This window comes from Peromyscus eremicus, chromosome 5 (assembly GCF_949786415.1).
Source record: "Peromyscus eremicus chromosome 5, PerEre_H2_v1, whole genome shotgun sequence".
NCBI classification, from domain to species: domain Eukaryota; kingdom Metazoa; phylum Chordata; class Mammalia; order Rodentia; family Cricetidae; genus Peromyscus; species Peromyscus eremicus.
In genome coordinates, this window is record NC_081420.1 from 123,967,267 (window position 1) to 123,988,955 (window position 21,689).

Genomic DNA, 21,689 nt, shown 5'->3' on the forward strand with positions numbered 1-21,689 from the left:
ATTATCAGTCGTCTGGGCAGTCCTTACGGCATCAGGAAAGCCGAGCGTGCTTGGGAGGCTGATGTTTCCTTATTCACTGTGTATGTCTCTGTAACATCTGGACAGTCCCTCACAGAGTCACACTGTCAGTTAACACAGGACAGTGAGGTGTAAGTCCTTTTGTAGCAGTGGTGGCTGCTTTCTTCAGCTAATGGCATTTTCCTGAGCCAAGTGACAGGCGCAGCTATGACTGCCTTTCGGAGGAGCCCCCCCCCCCCAGAAGCCCCACCTTTTTGTGAGTAAGCCCTTAAAAAGTGGAAATGGATAGAACTGCCATCTTATATTTACCATGGTATAATTTTCTAAGCAATGTTTTGTGAATGTGTTTTATACTCCCTGGTGCCACCTGACTATGCTCTCCATATATTTTAAGTGAGAGGTGTCTATTCCTGATATATCTTATCTAGATTACCTGGACCAGACTCATGTTTTCTGTCATGGTGTAGGCAGATAACTGGCCATGTAGGGCCACACAGTTAGATGATATCGGAGCTGAGTCCTTTTAGATTTCCTTTCCCATTGGAGACTTTCCTAAATACATTACAGATCTAATACTAATCCAGAGACACTGGCACAGGGGCCAGGATTCAAATGGCATATGAGAGTCTTGTTGGCCAGGAAGGGCTCCCTTTCTTGTTTCTTGGGTTTCACTCTATAGCCCAGGCTGGTCCCGTGAGTCTCTGGAGTGCCGGGATTACAGGCATGCACTCCTGCTCACGTCAAGAGCTTTCCCAGCACCTCAGAAAGACCTGTTATTTATGAACAGAGAGCTCTTTTTATTTCAGGGCTGAGGACTGAACCCAGGGCCTTGGGCTTGCTAGGCAAGTGCTCTACCACTGAGCTAAATCCCCAAGCCCCAGAGAGCTCTTTTTAAGTCCCATTGTCTTAGTCTTATCTGGATGCTATAACACAGTACCACAGACTGGGTTGGGTATGGCATAAAAACAGCAGGCACTTAGCTCTCAGGATTCTGGAGGCTGGGAAGGTCAAGATCTAGGTGCCCTAATATGCTTGGTTTGGGGTGGGACTCCTTCCTAGCTCACATTCATCACTGTATCCCCGTTGAGGACACTAATTCCATTACTGTGGTGCCACTCTGCCCCTCTCATGGTGTCATTTACCTCTAACCACTTCTCACAGTCTCCATCCCCAATACCATCCCATGGGGGCGGGGTGGGGGGCGGTGTTTAGGACTTCAATTTAGGAATTTTGTGGGAACATAGACATTTGGTCCATAACTCCTAAAATGCCTTTTTTTAAAAAAAAAAAATTTATTGTTTTATTTTTTTTTTTTTTAAAAAAGCTGTCTAGTCATATGTGGTTGCATGTGCTTGTTCTCACAGCACCTAGCAGGCTGAGGCAATGGACTCTTGAGATTGAGGGCAGCCTGGCCCACATGTCACAGAGCCTCTCTGGACAGCAGAACGTTGGGTTATCTGGTGGAAAATTTATTCTTTATTGACGAGCCAACCTGGTGTGTTATTGATAACTATTCATACAGATACTTAAACACACGACTATATATATTTAAAACTACATGGAGATGAGTAGAATAATGATTGAATCTTTTCCTAACTGCTTGTCCAGTTCTTTAAGCAAATACTTGGGCGTGTCTTGTGAGTGTGGCTGTGGAGCTCACATTCGCTAACTAGTTCTAACGCCACACACTAACAGTTTTCTTCTAATCCTCTTTTGAATAAGTTTTTAGTCAAGTTGCATTAATTCTTTCATTTTCTTTTTGATGGAACATTTTACTACTTGTGTAGAAAATTATAATGAATTCCCAAGTCTGCACAGATGCAAATATTTAAAGGATATGTGTCAAAAATATCTTCCCAGTATATGAGATGGACATCACCCCAGGCTGAAGACCCCTGGACATCCCCTTCTGTCCCTTTCTGGAAGAAGGAACCATTATCCTAGAATTGGGGTGTGGCATTGCCACACATATTTTATACTTTTATCACACACACCTTTGTAAGAAATACAAATATTTTAAAGCTTTATGAAAGTGATAGCAAACTATATTTTAAGAGAAAAAGCCATGCTTTAGAAATGATCTCATTTTGACTTATCACTGGGGTATTTTTAAACATATCATTTCATTGTATGATTATTCTACAGTGTGTTTACCTGTGAGATTTTTAAGGCTGTTTCCAAATTTTCACTAGGGATCCTGTTGGTATGTTTCCATGTAGCTGCTGATACACATAGATGCGTTTCTCTGAGTATGCATTTCTTTACAGAGCAGCAGTCTATGATGTGTGATGTCACTGACCAGTGTCTTTTCACACACATACATTGACCTTTCAGTGTGTGTGTGCATGAGTGCATGTATGCGTGTGTGTGCGTGTGTGTGTGTGTGTGTGTGTGTGTGTGTGTGTGTGCAGATTTAATTATTTTATGTGCTTGAGTGTTTGGCTTGCATGTACATATGCATCATATGCGTGCCTGGTGTCCATGGAGTTCAGAAAATGGTATCAGGTCCCCTCGAACTGGAATTATGGATGGGATGGTTATGAACTGTATGGGTGCTGGGAACTGAAACTTGGTCCTGCGAGAACAGCAAGTGCTCTTAACTGCCGACTGAGCACTGTGGATCCTTCTGTCCCCTTCCTCCGTGTGCTGGGATTACAGACGTGTCTTTTATTTGACTTATGCTGGGGGGAGGGGCATGTCACTGACTGAGCCATCTCCCCAGGCCCCGCCTCCTTTTTGATTTGTCTGTTTATAATGTCCGTGATGGAGTGATTCAGTACAGAGAACTGGATAAGTCAGTGATTTTTGACTTAGGACTCATGATCTTGGCTCTTGCTCATTTTTTACTCACACTTCTAATGCATTGAACTGAAGTAAACTCAGCAAAACTTCGAACTAACAACTTATAGTGTCTTGGATGTTATTATTCTTGTTTGATTCTCTGTGGTTTTTGGATCTTTCTTCAAAAATAATTAATGTCTTAATTGTAGTTTCATGACCCCAGTTCATTTATAAAGCTGTTTTATAATGTAGTAGTGCATGTACATGTGACACTGAAATACTGAAGAAAGAACTTACGTGATTATTTTTATCTCTTTTTTTTGTTATTAAGAAGTTTTCTATTCACTTTACATACCAACCACAGATTTCCCCCCTCTTCTCCCTTCCCGCCCGCTAGCCTTCCCCCCAAACCCACCCCCCATCCCCACATTTTCCAAGTCAAGGTCTCTCATGGGGAGTCAGCAGAGCCTGGCACACTCAGCTGGTGATTATTTAAATGTACCAGCATAATAGATCTTTTTCCAACATAAAGAAGTCCCCCATATGAACTTGTTTGTATTTGGGAGTTTGTGTGTGTGCATATGTGTAATATATCCCTCAGCTGAGCCACTGCGTCTCTGCATGTTGTATTTCCAGAGGCAGAGTAGCTTAAATGGGAGCAAATAACCTGACTTCTTAAGGAATAAACCACACAGAAGTAGGTAAATACTAAAGGTGCTAACGTCTGATTCTGTAGATCTTTCTTTCCAATCTTTTAAGTGCAGAAATATGTCTTCTGGGTGTGTGTGTGCATCAAGCCACTTTTACCTGAGGCTGTTAGAGCTAAAGGATGGGCTATTGCTATTCCATAAAAAGCCTTGGGGTACGAAGATCTAAGATAGGCCAGGTGAGCTGTTTATGTCTTCAGCTTCACTGAAGAAATAGACTGGATTATCTAAGTCATGTGACCTCACGTGTTGACGTAGGCCATCAGGTGTCTCACGTAATTCTGTTCTCTTCCTTCTTACATTGTGTGCTCTATCATTTTTGTAACTGGGGCACAGTGGGAGGCTCAGCCACTCTAAGCATGCTTAATGTACTTCATTACTATCTGAACTGAAGATTTTACTCTCGTGCCACACTCAACTGATTGTTGCCTGTTATTATTACTATTTCATCACCTAAAAAGGAATCAGTCCAGCTAGAGAAGCAGGGAGGGCCTTGTCCTGCACTTCAGCTCACTGAGAAACGGAGCACCTCACTTTGGGAACAGGTCGCCACTCCTAGAGCCAAGCATGGACTTAGCCCCAGCAGGCCTTCTGCAAGCCTGCTTTTCAGCAGTAAGTTGTTTTTGTGGAATTTTAGCTTTGTAGTTTTTGGCTTTGTGTAGTCTCCCCTCCAGCTTCCTTCTGTGTGCGGTATATAAACCAGGTGTGCTGTAGGTCCTGGGACTTTGAGCAGTGCCGTTTTGTCTGTGATAGAAGGCTTCGTGTTTGCCTTGTGGAAGCTGCCGCCCTGTCTGCCCTCCACTTATCAGAGACACAGTGATCAGCTGTGAGTTTTCTGGGAGCTCCTCCAGGAATGGACGATGGACAGTAGTGACTTGGGTATCTGTTGGGCGATCTCCCATGTGCAGGCCAGCGCGCCATGTAAATGTGCCAGTTCTTACTTAGGCCCTGCATTTCTTTATTTTTTGGATAAAAATTGCTGTGTATATGTGTGGGTACCCTTGCCATGGTGCTTGGGTGGAGGACTTGGTTCTTTCCTCCACTCTAACGAGGGTTTGGGGTCCTTAGGCCTCAGTGCTCTCTGCTCAGCCGCCCTTTTGTGTCCCTGGCCTTGCGTTTCTCGTTGCCACTGTTAGTGTGATGAACCCAGTTTTCCCGTTGTCTTCGGCTCATTGACTTTAGTGCTGTGTACCATTCTCCTGTGTGCATACTGCTGTCAGCTGACGGTGGGGTGAGGAGTGGGGCTGTTGAAGGAAAAGTTATTGCATGAACATTCCTTTGAAGGAATCTGAGTGTGTGCACGTGCGCATGCATGCATGCATGCATGTGAGTGCAGGTATTCAGGTGTCATGCTTCACCCTTGGCCTTGTTTGAGAGGAGGTATCTCGATGCTCCAGGCTGGCTCACCTTTGACCTTCTGAGGCACTCTCTTCCGCTGCCTCCCATCTGTTACAGGATCCCTAGAATTACAGACGTGTGCTGCAGCGTCTAGCTTTACATGTGTTCTGGGTCCTCAGGTTTGTGTGGCAAGTGCCCTAAGCTGTGGACCCATTGCCCTAGTCCTGGACATTAATGTGTATTGTAGATGTGTTTTTAATATATGTCACACACGTGCACACACGCACACGCACATGCACACACAAATCTTGCTGTATGGCCTCTCATTTTACTTGGCCAGGGAGTGCTCAATGAGGTGTCTGATCTGGTATTTAACCGCCCCCCACCCCATACTAATTTATAGTCCCCTAAGCAATGCGCAAGGGAGCAGGTTGTTTTAAAATTTCTTCCCAATGAGTACTTAAATTTAGGTGTGTGATGTCCCTAGGAAACCTTTTGGTTTCGGTGGGTAAAGTGGCAGTACCAGCTGGTGTGGCGAGGTGGTAAGGGTTCACCTGAACTTACGCTGCGTGCTGCTGAAGGCTGTCAGGGTTTATGGAAAGAGCTGGACACTGGTTGGATGGCCAGGTGAGCTGGTTTGTATTCCCAGTCTTTGCTGATGTTTGGTCCTCGAGACTGTTCCCTTCTAAGTTCAGACTCTCTCTCAGAGGACTCTTTCTTCAGTTCAGACTGTCCATGGAGCTCCCTGCTCTTTGGCAATGTCTGTTCTGTTCTTGGTGGGCGTTTGACTTGTGTGCTTTTTAGTTAGAGATTCTGAGTTCTGACAGTTAAGCATTGTGAACTTGTGGTAGTGCTGTGAGGGTCTGGATCAAAGGTGTTTTTAAAATCCAGATGTTTGGTCCACATGGATGTCCGTGTGAGGGTGTCAGGTCCTCTGGAACAGGAGTCATGGCAGTTGTGAGCTGCTATGTGGGTGCTGGGAATTGAACCCAGGTCCTCTGGAAGAACAGCCAGTGCTCTTAACCCCTGAGATGGTGGCACATGCCTTTAATCCCAGCACTCGGGAGGCAGAGCCAGGCGGATCTCTGTGAGTTCGAGGTCAGCCTGGGTTACCAAGTGAGTTCCAGGAAAGGTGCAAAGCTACACAGAGAAACCCTGTCTTGAAAAACCAAAAAAACAAAAAAACAAAAAACAAAAAAAACAAAAAAAAACAACAAACAAACAAACAAAATTAGATGTTTTGGTTTCCATGATATTAAACTATATTGTACAGTAGACATCATTTTGAATATGCAGTTGTGATTATTTAAAAAAAAAGCAAGGGGGAGCTGGAGAGATGCCTCAGTGGTTAAGAGCACTGGCTGCTTTTCCAGAGGACCTGAGTTCAGTTCCCACCACATACAGGGCTAGAGAAGATCTATAACTCCTGTCTAGGGGACCAGAAGCCCTCTTCTGAGCTCTGTGGGCACCTGAATGCATGTGGTGCACTGAAATACACTCAGTTCCATACATATACACACACTATAATGTAATAAATCTTAAAGGATACATTTCTAGAGTCTGACAGTCTAGGAGATGAGCACTGGAGTCCTAACTCCACTGTCTATAGAAGGAGTGGGCCTTTGTGCACAAGAGAGGGAGGCGGGCCTTCACAAGAGAGGGAGGCGGGCCTTCACAAGAGAGGGAGGCGGGCCTTCACAAGAGAGGGAGGCGGGCCCTCACAAGAGAGGGAGGGGGACCCTCAAAAGAGGGAGGTGGGCCTTCACAAGAGAGGGAGGCGGGACCCTCAAAAGAGGGAGGCAGACCTTCACAGGAGAGGGAGGCGGGCCTCCCATCAGTGGTCCCTTAGCCTGAGATGCCAATGGTCTGTGGACAGACTGCCCAAGCACCCTGTTGGCTTTTTGCTTTAAGTGTTAGTCCCTCTTACTGCTGAGGTTCCGTAGGTATGTCATTCCAGTTGTCCGGGATCTACCCCTTCAGAGTTATACATTATAGTGACCCAGACCTGCAGTGTCTTCCCCTTAGCAGCTAGCCTCTCAGAGTGCGGGAACCTTGTGTCTGTGTGTGTAGACTGAGTGAATGAGGAAACAGGTAGGAACACTGGCATTTTACCTATGAAGCAAATTGCCAGCACTTAGCCAGCAAGGTTGAGGATATTGTGTTTGTTCTAAGGCTTTTCCAGTCATTCTGTTAGCGTATTCTGCAAGCGCAGGGTGGGATACTGCTGAGCATCTCCTGTTCCATGTTGGGAGTATGCAAAGACCAGCATGTGCTTGAGTCTTTGAGGGTACAGCAGGGCAGGCTGGGACATAATCATGGTGCAAGTTGTAAAGTCAGTGTCCTAGTCAACTTCCCTGGTGGCTTTGCTGTTACAGAGGTTGTGCTGTGCTTCACCTGGGAAGATGCTTCAACCAGCGAACACTGCAGCCTGAAGCTGCAGAAGGGCAGACTGAAAGAGGGCCTGACGGTCACTGTGCGGCCACTTGTGTATCAGGCAGAAAACTTCAGTGTGGACTTAATTCTTGTAACCCAATTTTAGTTCATACAATGCAGATAATATTATAATTATCATTACCCCTCCTTAAAATGCTTCTTACTGAGCTGTTCACGGTCCTAGAGGAGTGTGCCTACAAGTGTACACCTGGGTGGATTGTTACGAGTCATATCCATCCTAGAGAAGTGTACCTTCAAGTGTACACCCGGGTGGGCTGTTACAAATCATATGCATCCTAGAGAACCGGAACCCAAGGCAAAACCAGAGCAAGTGTGCCTTGAAGCGTGTAGTACATCTGTATTTACTTATGTGCATGTGCAGGAGTATTGCCTGCACGTGTGTCTGTGTATCACATTCGTGCCCGGTGCCCGTGGGGGCCAGAAGTGAGTGCCATGTCCCCCAGGGCTGGAGCTACAAAAGGTAGAGAGCTGCCAAGTGGTTCTGGAATCGAGTTCTGCAGTCCATGCTCTTAACTGCTGAGCCGTCTCTCCAGCCCCAGCACACAGTCTTTGGTCACGGTGAGTTAACTTTCCTGGGGAGACGTGAACAAATGTCTGCTCACTCTAGAGCAGTGGTTCTCAACCTTCCCGATGCTGCCACCCTCTAACACAGTTCCTCATGCTGTGGGGGCCCCAAACCATAAAATTATTTTCATTGCTACTTTAGAACTATAACTCTGCTACTATTATAATCATGATATAAATATCTGATATACAGGATATCTGATATGTGACCCTTGCGGAAAGGTTGTTTGACCCCCAAAGGGGTTATGACCTCACAGGTTGAGAACCACACTCTAGATAGAGCACTAGCAATAGACGAAAGTAATGATTCCACTCAAGTTCAGTTTTGACTTACAGTAGCATGGGTGACTCCCTGTGGAGGGTTAAAGAAAATGGCCCCCAAAGGGAGTGGCACTATTAGGAGGCATGGCCTTATTGGAGGAAGTGTGTCACTGTGAGGGTGAGCTTTGAGGTCTCTTTAGTTCAAGCTTCCCTCAGTGTGACTGTCAGTCAGTTTCCTGTTTCCTACAAGACACAGCACTCTCAGCTCCAGCTCCACATCTGCCTGCTCCCCATGTTCCCCATGTTCCCATCATGATGATAATGGACTGAACCTCTGAAACTGTAAGTGAGTCACCCCAATTAAGTGCTTTCTTTAGAAGAGTTGCGTGGTCATGGGGTCTCTTCACAGCAATAAAACCCCCAACGAAGACAGAAGTTGGTACCAGGGACTGGGGAATTGTTGTGATTTGCCTGGACCATGTGTTTGTTTGGAGGAATTTGGACTTTGGTTTAGGAAAGCAATGGGTTGCTTTAAGCGCTGCTTAATGGGCCGTAGTAGTAGGAGCTTGGGAGTCCGAAGCACTGAGAGTTGTTTGAACTGTCATTCAAGAGGTTTCGGAGGAGAAGAATTTTAAGGTGTTGCCTAGAGATCATTTTTGTGATATTTTGGTGAAGTGGCTGCTTTTTGCCCTTGTCTGAAGAGTTTGTCTGAGGCTAACGAGTTTTGGATTAATTCGTTGGCAGAAGAAATTTTTTTTTTTTTTTTTTTTTTTTTTTTGGTTTTTCGAGACAGGGTTTCTCTGTGTAGCTTTGGAGCCTGTCCTGGAACTCGCTCTGTAGCCCAGGCTGGCCTCGAACTCACAGAGATCCACCTGTCTCTGTCTCTCGAGTGCTGGGATTAAAGGTGTGTGCCACCACCGCCTGGCTTTTTTTTTTTTTTTTTTTTTTTTGGCATAAGAAATCTTAAAACAACCTAGTATAGACTCTGTCGTGTGGTTTTTAGTTGTTAACTCTAATGAAGATTTATAATGAAAGGAGCAGGCTGAGCAGGGTAAATTATACGTGAAAATTTTGAGGAGACAAAGAGCACCAGGAAGTGGAATGGAGCCAAATCCTGTGTTCAAGGGGATAAATAGATTAAGAGATGGAATAAAGGGGGTGGTGACCTCAGGGCAGGATCCCACCCAGCTAAGTTTCCAGCTTGTGGAAAGGAACCAAGGGAAAGTTTAGTGCACACCTTTAATCCCGACACTGGGAAGCCAGAAGCTGGTGGATCTCTGAGTTTGAGGCCAGCCTGGTCTACAGATCCAGTTTCAGGACAGTCAAGCTTAGGCAGTGAAGGACAGAAAGCTGGTGAAGATGTCATTGAATAAGGGGGCCGTGTTCCAGCCCCAGCAAGCAGCAGACCTTGGCAGCTTTGGCTTTAGAGTTAAGGTTAGAAGGAAGAAGTTACGGAATAAAGCTGCATGTGTCAGGGGTGTCCCTGAATGGACACCCCGTTGTGTGAAGCTGTGAAGTGGAATCCTGGATTGACTTGGAGAACCAAAGATGTTAGAGATGCCAGAGTCGTGGGATACCTGCCGAGGAGAGCCACTAATGGAGTGGAACCAGCCGGAGAGAAAGAGTGTGCTGCAGTGAACGAAGCTGAGCAGAGTTGGAGATCTGCAGAGCGTGGTGACATCAGACATAAAGCTGCAGAGTTTGAAGTTTGTGCAGCTGGTTTTTAAGTCTTGCTTTGATCCAGTGTTTCTCACTATGCTCCTTTCCTTATGTTTTGGAATGGTAATATATATCCTGTGCCATTATATGTTGGAAATATGTGATCTGTTTTTGATTTTGATTTTATGGGAGATTATAGTTAAGAGATTGTATGAAATGAATCTCAAAGAGACTTCAAATTTTGGACTTTTAAACATTGTTGTGATTGTGATAGACTATGGGGACTTTTGAAGTTGGACTAAATGCATTTTTTATTATGGTATTGTTATAAGCTTATGGGTGCCAGGGAGTGGAATGTGGTAGTTTGAATGTAATTGGCCCCAAAATCTCATAGAGTGGCACTATTGGGAGGTGTGACTTTGTTGGAGTGGGTATGGCCTTGTTGGAGGAAGTGTATTACTGTGGGGGTGGGCTTTGGGGTGTCTTATGCTCAGGATATCACCCAGTGGGTCAGTTGACTTCCTGTTGCCTGCAAGAAGGAGGACTCTCAGCTCTGGCACCATGTGTGCCTGCATGCCACCACGCTCCCCACCTTGATGATAATGGACTGAACCTCGGAACTGTAAGCCAGCCCCTCACTTAAGTGTTTGCTTCAGAAGAGTTGCCATAGTCATCTGATCTCTTCACGCTGTAAAACCGTAACTAAGACACTCCCCAACAACTCCCATCATTGAAAGTCTCACTCCAGGATGAGTGACAGCTTCCCCATAGCTACCCAGTTAAAAGCTCACTCTTCTGTTAATTTTCTGTATTCCTACATGAGATCGCTCCTCCCTAGATCATGTGCTTCTGGGACCACATGGCCTACAACAAGGAGGGGTGTGAGTGCAAAGCCGATTGAGTGGCTGAAATCTCAGATGAGGGTCTCATGACCCTTCCTGTCTCCTCTCTCTGTGAGGGGACATTAACAGGGTCAGTCTTGTTGAAGGTCTTGGGGTAATCACAGATGCTGTGATTAGTATGGTAATGGCTACCGTGTGTTTTGTTACTGTGTGTCGTTGTAGATTGTTCAACCTATTGTGTTCTGTTATCCCCAGTTTACAGGTGATGGAATGGAGGCTGAGAGTTCAGAATAGCTCACGGCTGTAGTGGGTAGCTCTTCTACCCACTTGAAGCACCGCCCCTAGTGAGGTAGCAGGTAACTGTTACACCTGCCTAGGACCTTGAAGTACACGCCTCTGGGGCGTGGCCACTTGGGACCCTTAGGACCTGGGCTGCACTAAGTGGCACTCTCTTCTCTTCCTCGTGGGACTTGGATGCTGGGACCATCTCAGGTGGAAGAAGAGCCGTGCCTCGCCCTTCCACACAGCCGTGAAGCGAGTGATGGATACAGCAGTGTCGGCAGGAGCTTTGGGCAGCGTGGTTTTCACTGTCCTTTCAAGTATCCAGGAACGCTGGAATTATTTAAGCAGACTCCTTTGATGGACAGCTAGGTTGTTTCCACCACATCACTGTTTATGTTTCACTATTTAAAAAAAAATCAGTATTTAGAGCACGTCTTGAGGTTTCTTACCATCTGTGCCATTGTCTGTAATCTGTTCTGGGTAGTGCAGCAGCTGGCAGACTTTAATCTCCCCATGATTGTGGCAGCTTGGGGTCAGTATTGGCGCTCACAGATTTTATGTGCTGTGTACTTGACCTTCTGAAAGTACTCGGCAAAAGTGTGTTACGTTCTTGCATTTCTCCTTTTATCCCACGTGTCCACAGCTACCTAGCCCACTATTTACCAGAAAACTTCCCGTGAGAAACATCTCAGCTCTGTTGCGGATTAAAATCACATCCCTTTGCCAGCGGGGTCCGTCCGTCTGCTTCGGGCCTGCTGGCAGATGGTGTTGACTTTGAGATCCGCCTTTCTGTGAATTCCTATAGTGTAGGAATTTACAAAAGCAACTTCTGGAAGGTGAATCCTTGAAGACAGGGTGTGCATCTTTCACCATGGTGTCTGGCACATGGAGGTACTGAGTGAATGTCAGGCAAGCAGAGAGGACCTGTTGGAGTCTCACACTCGTCTTTTGATGGACCTTTGTGATGTGATCGATGCTAGAGGGTCTGATTGATTTGCTGTGTGCTGCACATAGAAGTGGAGTGTGTGGAGCTGTTTGTGTGCCTGTTTTCCTTTTCTTGTAGAGGAGAAATGATCTAGGAATATAATAGAGAAAAGTTATCAATTTTATCAATATTTGTTGAAATTATACTGGTGCCGTCCAACAGAAAGGAAGTTGGGCGTACCAGTGTGTGTAATCCACAGCAGAGACCAACACGTGTGGTGTAGCAGTGTTGTGGTAAAGGATGTGCACAGGCGTGGAACGGGCTAGTATTCATTGTCTGCGTTGAGGCAGGACACCTGGTGAAGTGTGTGGCAAAGGGAGCTGCTTGCCTCACATTGGCTGGGGGGAAGCCGGAGAGGGCGGGAAGGCCGGGGACAGAACCTTCTCAAAGCCACGCCTCCAGTGGCCTTCTGCAATCTACTGGACACCCTCTTCTAATAAATAGTCCATCCGACTACAAATTAGCCCATGTATTGATACACCGATGAATTTAGAGTGCTCACGATCTGTTAATATCCAAAGGCCCCAATCCTGACCGTTGACGCATTAGGGAGCAAGCCTTCATTACTGGAGTCTTTTCAGAGACGTGAGATTTAACTGTAACACTGCACTTGCATCCCTTTGCAGTCCTGGTTTGCAGACCTCATTCTTGTCTCCCCATGCTGCGTGGTTTGTCTTTGCAGGATTGTGCTCCGGATGTCTTGATGATGTTGTGTGCTTTCTCTCGTGTCCTGCTCATGTGTTGTGTGTTAAGCATGGAAGCTGGAGCTTGGCACTGTGGGGTTCTAAGATGCTCAACCGAGATGGACAGGACGAGCGCCCTGCTCTTCTGGCCTCGGCATCGTTTGGTTTTGTACGGCAGCACCAAAGTTACTAAAATGTGTGTGTGTGTGTGTGTGTGTGTGTGTGTGTGTGTGTGTGTTTTCTCTTTAAAATTTGTAGGCCGGGCAATAGTGGCACAATCTAATCCCAGCACTGGGTAGGCAGAGGCAGGTGGATCTCTGTGAGTTTGAGGCCAGCCTGGTCTTCAGAATGAGTTCCAGGTCACCCAGGGCTACACAGAGAAACCCTGTGTCAAAAGAAAAGAAAAGAAAAGGGAGGAGGAAGGGGAAGGAAGTCAAGTCTTTCATTATCTCCTTTACTCTGCACTCCCCAGGAGTTCCCACTGTGATATGTCCTGTTTAGAGGGTTTTTTTTTTTTTAAATCAACCTGACACAAGCCAGGGTCATCTGGGAAGAGGGGACTTCAACTGAGAAAATGGAGAGATGGCACAGACATTAAGAGCATTGGCTGCTGCTCTTCCAGAGGTCCTGAGTTCAATTCCCAGCACCCACATGGTGGCTCACAACCATCTGTAATGAGATCTGGCTCCCTCTTCTGGCCTGCAGGGACACATGCAGGCAGAACACTGTATCCATAATAAATAAATCAAGGGAGGGGAGAAAGAGAAGAAATAGGAGGAGGGGGGAAGAGAGGAGGGGAGAAGAAGAGAGAGAGAATATGTATCCATTAGATTGGCCTGCAGGCAAATCTGTAGGGCAGTTTTTAGATGGACTGCTGCGGGAGGGTCCAGCTGCCTTTGGCAATGCTACCGTTGCCGGTTGATTACTGGGTGCATTAGAGGGCAGAATGAGTGAGCTGGGAGGAGCAAGCCAGTGAGCAGCACTTCTCCTTCGCCTCTGCTTCAGTTCATGACTCAAAGTTCCTGTGGTAACTGTCAGCTGGAAGAAACCCCTTCCTGCCCAGCTCGTGTTTGGTTGTGGTCCTTGTCCCAGCAGCAGAAAACAAACCAGGACATCACACCATTCTCATCCTTGGAGGCACAAAACAACTGTCATCCGTGAAATTTATGATAGTTATGAATTTCCCAGGAAGGATCTGCTGTATCTCCTCAAAGTCTGGTGACAAAGACCTCTTATGGTATCCATCTTATTGTCTCTCTTCCCCTCATGCCAGTGTATGAGTGAGTGAGTGTGTGTGTGTATGTGTGTGTGTGTGTATGTGTGTGTGTGTGTATGTGTGTGTGTGTGTGTGTGTGTGTGTGCTCGTGCACGTACATGCTCACACATGTATTTTCCTTTGTGTTTTTTTCATGAGGGACAAACCCTTTGACAGCTCTGTTTTATGTTGTTTATTACTCAAAGCATTTTGTATGTGTTGTGTCAATTTAGTAAGAGATCATCTATGTAGAAAAGTTTATTGAAATATGAAATTCTTTTTCTAATTTTGGTAGCAACATTTTTAGTTTTTCCTCTTCTGAGTCTGTCCCCTGCTCTCAAAGGATAGTTTTGCTGGGTATAGAATTTATATTCATTACTTGTTTCAGCTTTTAAAAACTCATGCCCTCTGCAAGATCACTATATGTCCAGCCCCTGAGCCATCTGTTGCCCTTGTGAGTCTGCTCAAAGAAGTTTTGCTTCTTTGCTGAGATTTTAAAAAATTTTCCTACTTCAACAGATTTTCTATATTTGATTGTTGAAGCCATGTTATGGTGGCTGCTTTAAAATATTTTAGACTTGATTTGCTCCAGGGCTAGTGCCTGCTGATTGGCTTTCTCATTCAGATGGTGCCTTTCCTGGCTCTTCTGATGGTTGATTTTCAGTTGTATCCTGGATACACTGCCTATGAAGATACCCTGGGTGCTGTGCAGATCTTGAGTTACAGCAGGCAATCACCCAGTTTGTTTTAGCTCACAGATCCTGATTTGTGTGTGTGTGGTGTCTCCAGTGGTGGTTCAATTTTGAGGAAGCCTTTGGGAAAATACTTGAGTCTGACTGGTCAGCTGTCCCTGGGGCTCTGGTCTCATTGCTTCCTGCTGGGCTGGCTGTGAGGGCTGAGGGGATTTCCCTCCACTGGACTGTGAAGCTGTTTCTCAGTAGGGAAAGGCAGTGTCAGGCCTGTGGGGACTCAGGGATTTCCCTGCTTGTGGCATGATCCTGTGCCTGGAGAGGCCTAGGGCAGTTGTGAGTCATTGTTGAAGTGGTATGCGATCTCTCTTGTGGCACCCATAGTTTTCCTCATATTTCTGGGCAAAGGAAAGGAGTCTCAGGCCCCTGGTACCAAGGGGGTTTCCTAGGTCAAGCTATTTATCATGGTTCCACTGGCTGCTTAGGTCTGCCTGGTCCATTGTGTGCACTTTGAACCTGAATTGCTCAGGATTTCAGATCCATCCTCCTTGGATGGTGTACAATTTGGTCTGATGCTGCCAGGGGAGCTTGAGATTGATGTGGGCTACAGGTAAACCTGCCTTGGATCTCCTCCTGCCGTTGGGGTGGGAAATGGTAGAGCTGGTCAGGTGTGCTGTGTTGTGCTGTGCCTACAGCTCTGGACCACCTTTCAGAATCCTCCTTTGTTGTCTTTCATTTCCCAAGGGTTATAGTGTGTGTGTGTGGGGGGGGGATTTTCAAGAAAAGAAAGTCTGTGCTCCTCATCATTTAGTCATAAATGTTGGAGTTATTGAGACAATGAGAGAGAGAGAGAGAGAGAGAGAGAGAGAGAGAGAGAGAGAGAGAGAAAGAGAGAGAGAGAGAGAGAGTGCTTGTAAGACCAGAAGAATGCACAGGGTGTGCTGCTCTATGTCACTTTCCTCCTAGTCCTTCAAAGCAGAGAATGCCTGTGTCTCACTGGAGCCCTTGAATCTGGTGCTACAGGCATTTGTGGTGATGCTCAGCTTGTTATGTGGGTCTGAACTCAGTTTCTCATGATTGCAGAACAAGCATTCTTAACTGCGGAGCCATCTTTCCAGCTCCATTAGTAATACTGGATTTTTAAAAGCAATTACAAAATCACCAGGAACATTTAGAACTTATTTTCCTGTATTTACGAAATCTTACCTGTCTTCTAGGTAAGGAATCTTGGCAGTTAGTCAGGCTAAGTGATTAGACTCACGGTTTTGTTGGTAGTTAAGCAGAATCTGGAGTTAGTGTGTGTGTGTGTGTGTGTGTGTGTGTGTGTGTGTGTGTGTGTATGCATTATGTATGTATGTTTTGGTGAAAAGTAGAGACCCTGAAGCTATGTTCTGGGCTTTAGAACATTTAACATAGCAGAGAATTCACACCAGTGGAGAACTGTTCAAACAAGGAAAGGATCCAGTCTTGTATGGACTGAGATGGAATGCCTAATGTATATTTGATGCAACTTTAGTCACTTTTGATAAAATCTAAAAATAACATAGTTTCTGAAAGACCTTATAAAATATTCCTTCTTGCAAAAGTAAGTTCTATCACTGGCTGTCATCGCTGTTCTTATTCTGCTTCAAAGAAAGTCAACACTGTGATGAAGGTGGTGACATCGCCCAAACAAAGTGACTCTTGGAGGAGCTTCGTATGGGGCTTCCCAGGACAGCATTTGTGCACGCCATAGACACCAGCTGCTTCTCAGAACACTTCCCCACGACACCTTGTGTGTGCCACACAGTTGGAGAAGGGCAGAAGTGAAGCAGTTAGTTGTTATTCATTCTTTTAAAAATGGATCTACTTTTTCTTAGATGCTGAGGATCAGACAGACCCAAGGCCCCATGCCCTGTAACTGAGTGTTGTGCTGCCCCCAACGTTCTTTTAGTTTGTAAGATTTTCTATGGGATTCAGCTTCTTATGTTGGCATACAAAATCAATTTTATATCAGTATTTATGTAATTTTTCCAAAGCTAATACGTATTTATTATAAACCTTACCTTTTCTGAACTCTTTGGTTGAACTGGATGGTTCTTTATAGTACTCACAACTCACTCATCTCCCAGCTCTGTTGACTGCTGTGAGTGAGGCTCCTTTGCTGATCTGAACCAGAAAAGTTAAAATTAAAGACCCTGTTCAGCCTTTGTTGCTTATTGGTCTCCTAATAGGCCCAAGAAAGTTCATGCTCGCAGAGTACCGGTCCAGCATTACCTGCTCTCCAGCTCTGTGCCCGTAAAGCTAAGGCATGGAGTTTATACATACACAGTGTTTTCTACCCCATAAGTTTTCTCTGAAGATGTTATTTATAGGACTGGAAAGTTAAGAGCACTTGCTGCTCTTGAAGAGGACCCAGGTTTAATTCCCAGCACCAACATGGTAGCTCACAACCATTTGTAACTCCAGTCCCAGGGTGTTTATTATCCTCTTCTGATTCCATGGGCACTAGGCAGGCTCCTGGTGTATATACATTCCTGGAGGCAAAACACTCATACACATAAAATAATACAAATTGTTGTAGAGCTTTGTAAAATGTATGATTAGTCCTTATTTTTGTTTGGCTCCGAAGAACTCCCAAGATCACACATGAAGCCAACTCATTGGACAGATTGAGCAGCTCTGTTCATTAGTCTTACCAGGTGCTTGCTTAGTGCCCAGCTGGTTTCCCAGGTTGCATGCATTTCTATATTTTTTTAAATATATTGTCGCAGTTTCTAAGCTGTTAGTCTCGTTTCGACTTTGTTAGCTTGTTCACTTGTATTTCAGTATTCTGTTACAGTAGAACCCTAAGCATCTTCAGCTCACCTATCTTCTGTGTTCTATCTTCCATTGACAATATGCTGATGTCTGTTGTGGTTCTGACATGCCCTGGGCCACCTTGAGCTGCTGCTCTTGTTAGTGCTCTTCCAAGTGTGGTTGTTAGACCCTTGGCAATCTTCTCAGAGCACATGCTTGCCATGTGATAGAGAGTTTGCTTTTCAACAAGGAAGTTTTGTTTTCTTGTTTGGGGGAAAAATAAAAGCCAGGTCCCCAAACAGCTTAGGGGCTCAGTTAACTTACATTCTGCCGGGATTCCCTGTGTAACCTGAAGGTAGGAAGGAGGCTGTGAGTGGTGGTGGACGGGTACAGAGGGTAGGGCTGGGGTGAGGAGACATGGGGAAGGGTTCCACAATGGAAGCCAGTATTCTTTATGCCAATAAAAAAATCAAAGTAATGAAAGATAACCCTCTGTCCTAATTTCTTGTCTCAAAGGGTCCCTTTGACACTCAGTACAGGGAATAATACTTCCAGTAGTGTTGCCTGTGGGCACCACAGCACTTACCCCTTACCACCTGGTTCTGTCCAGCAAAGCCATCAAATTCCCAAGCCTCTTACACACTGAAGACTGTGTGAGCCGATGCCACACTAAGGAGGGAAGACACGTCTTTGCCACATGGCTTGGAGATTGAAATACGATGAGTTGGGACTTGTAGACGCCTGGGTTTGATGGCTAGCATTACTGTGTGACTAACTTTGCTTGTCATGGGAGCCCCCCTCATTTCTGACGTGAAGATTGAGGAGAGCTGGTAGACTTTAAGAAGTCTCTCCCTCCCCCCCCCCTTTTGAGAGACTGTCTAAACTATGTAGCCCTGGCTGGCCTGGAACTTCCTGAGTAGACCAGGCTATATGCACAGAGATCTGCCCGCTTCTCTTCCAAGTGCTGGGATTAAAGATGTGCACTCCTCCTCAACCCCCCGCCCCCAGCTGTATAAGTTTTCTGTGGTTCCACCAGGCCCCACGGTCTGTGTTCCTCCAGTTGTGCCTGGCCCGGTGGACCCTCAGCCACCTATAAAACCACACAGAGGCTTATATTAATTGTAACTCCTCGGCCATTAGCTCAGACTTGTTACTGACTAGCTCTTACACTTAAATTAACCCATAATTCTTATCTATGCTTAGCCATGTGGCTTGGTACCTTTTCTCAGTTCTGCCTTGTCATCTTGCTTCCTCTGTGTCTGGCTGGAGACTCCTGACTCAGCCTTCCTCTTTCCAGAATTCTCCTAGTCTGCCTATCCCGCCTATACTTCCTGCCTAGCTACTGGCCAATCAGCATTTTATTAAACCAGTGTACAAGAGCATTATCCCACAGCACCCCACCCACACCCCCACACCCCCTCCCCCGCGGCTGGATAAAGTTTTTTGTTTTTTGCTTTTTGTTTTTTGTTTTTTTTTTCAAATAAAAAACCCAGTATAATAGTTTCTCATAAGTAAGAATTGTGAATTGATAACCAAAGAAAGTCATAGAAAAGAAAAATAATAAGTATGGTTGATTATATTAGGTAACACAATTGTGATGATTAGAATGGTTGAAAATGTGTTACATAGGGCTGGAGAGATGGCTCAGAGGTTAAGAGCACCGACTGCTCTTCCAGAGGTCCTGAGTTCAATTCCCAGCACCCACATGGTGGCTCACAACCATCTGTAATGAGATCTGATGCCCTCTTCTGTATACATAACAAATAAATAAATTAAAAAAAAAAGAAAATGTGTTACATAAAGAAATGATAGTTCAAAAATCAAATACTTTTTAAAATCAAATTTTGGACAGAAAAACAGTTGGAATAGTTACAAGACCCGGAATTTATACTGGAATGTTTCGGTGTGAATGATTTGTAGTGCACTCTCTCTACTTGTGGGTTTGCTGTGAGGTAACTTTAAGTACTTTTTCCTCTGATGCTCTCTTTTGGGTCGTACCCTTGAATTCTGTGTACTTTTAGGTAATGAAGTTGTTTTCCTTATTTTAAAGATGACAGCTTTCTGTCATTTTTACACTTAAAAACACATGCCTCATCACGTCCCTCTCCAATCAGGGGACAGCAGGATTGGCGCTGTACCGATGCCTGAGATACTGACGTGAGTCAATCTCACAGGGAGTGCAGGAAGTGGGGAGAATCAAACACGACTTGCTGATTTACCAGAGAACACTTCCTTACCAAGCCTGACAGCCTAAAGCAGTGTTTTGCTATTATTATTTGTTATTATTACTGTTTGTAAGACAGGTTTTTTTTTCAAGACAGGTTTCCCTCTGTAGCCCTGGCTGTCCTGAAACTCGCTCTGTAGACCAGGCTGACCTTGAACTCAGAGATCTGCTTGCTTCTGCCTCCCAAGTGCTGGGATTAAAGGCGTGTGCCACCACCCTGGCTTAATTATTATTTCGTTAAAGCATCATGAGCTGTCTGGAACTCCATGCCCGTTGTTGCCGCCGGCTGCTGCCTCTGCCACCGTTTATGCCCTTCACGACTGACTTCTCTCTTTGTTCTCCTTAAAATGTTGTTTGACATTTCACTTTGATCTCCCTTCTGCAGGTAACTGACAGTTAAACTCTCAGGCCATGGCTTCATCTGCAGCTTCTTGCAGAATTGCTCCATTCTGCCGTTATGAAATGGCTAGCATGCAGTTCTTTTTCTGCACCTTACATTGGTTTCTTGTCTTTACTTCCTGTTTTCTTTTCTCCCTCTTGTCATTCTGTTAGCCGGACAGGATAATTTAGTAATTCTTGATCCATTGTTTTACTTTCCTACAAGTTGTTGTAGAAACTTCATCTTTATCCTCAAGTTAACAAGGAAGAAATGTAAGATGAAAAGGACATTATGCACTCAAAGGTGCATGGCTAGGTGCTGCTGATACTGGTGAGGGGGCATAGGCTGACCCAGGACCTCTGTGCTGTGTTCTAGGCCAAGTTACTTTGCGACAAGGTCTTTCCAAAACAAGTAGCCTTACTTTTGTAAAACCTGCTTGAGATCGTCAGGGTTAGACTCCCGCTGCTGATGGTCAGCTGCCATGTGTCTGCTCTGTAAAGACTGTGTTACACACTTTCTTATGGACATAGAAAGGCCCCGCAAGTTACTAGTCCAGCTGTTTCAGTCGTTCTCCCCATTCTCAGTCATCATTGATCTCCAGATCTAGAACCTGGTAAAGAATGAACTAAAAGGTACAATCGATTGCCTCACCTTTGTGTCTTGTAAAGGACTTGTGTGGTACTTGTGTGCAGGTGGCCGGGAGCAGTCCCCAGGTAGAGGAGAGAGCAGCTTAGTCAGAATCTGTCCTGGGCCTGAGGTGATGGTGCACGGTGAGTGTGCTTGTGCGAACGCAAACTCACGTGCAATTGTGCCATTGCTCCTAAGAGGCTGCCGGTGATAGTTATAGCCCTGAACTTAGGCCCCAATCTTCAAGGACTTGCTCTTTTGAGGAAAGAGCTCAGGGTTTTGGTTTTCTGGACATTAATCTCTGGAGACTTCCTGGGGCCATCTTGCATGACAAATTCTGTCTTTTATTTTTAATTATTTATTTTAAAAAGTTTAAAAATTATTATTTTATGTGTATGGGTAGTTTGCCTGCATATAGGTATGTGCACCACCTATGAGCCTGGAGTCCTTCCAGGTCAGAAGAGAGCAGGTGATAACCATGGACTAGAGTTACAGATGGTTCTGAGCAGCCAGTGGGTGGTGGGAATTGAACCTGGATCCTTTGGAAGAGCAGCAGTTCTCTTAACCACTGAGCCATCTCTCCAGTCCCTCTGTCACTTCATTAACAACAACAGTGAGCACCTACTCTGTGTTCAGCGTTTCATTCTAGACCTGAGGATAGAAGAAGTGACCACATTTAATAGGCTAGTTCCAGACTTTTCAGATTTGCATTAGAGGGGCAGCTGGTCGACTCCGGGGCACTGTGTTCTGTCACCTCCTTTTGCTTCTTGGTTTGCTCTCTCCATCTACTCTTTCATGTGATTCTTAGTCAGCTCTGGATTTGTCTTCCTGACCAGTGATCTGTAAAGTACAATCGCTTTTTGCAGTCCGCATTATCTCTTGTTGTTGGTTTCAACATTTCCTAACTCTAACCATTTATCCTGCCTTAATTAAGTCTGGCTGAGAAGTGCTGGGCCCAGGCCTTCTTCAGTGTCCTCCTGAGGAAACTCCTCCTTCTCCTGTCCTCTCCTCCCCTCCCCTCCCCTCCCCTCTCCCCTCCCCTCCTCTCCCCTCCCCTCCCCTCCTTTCCTGAGGGAATGCAAAATATCAGGTGGTTATTATACTCCCTGGGCATTTGGGAGCACTGTTTGAAATAAATTTCTAGCTAGTTGTAAGTGTTAAAA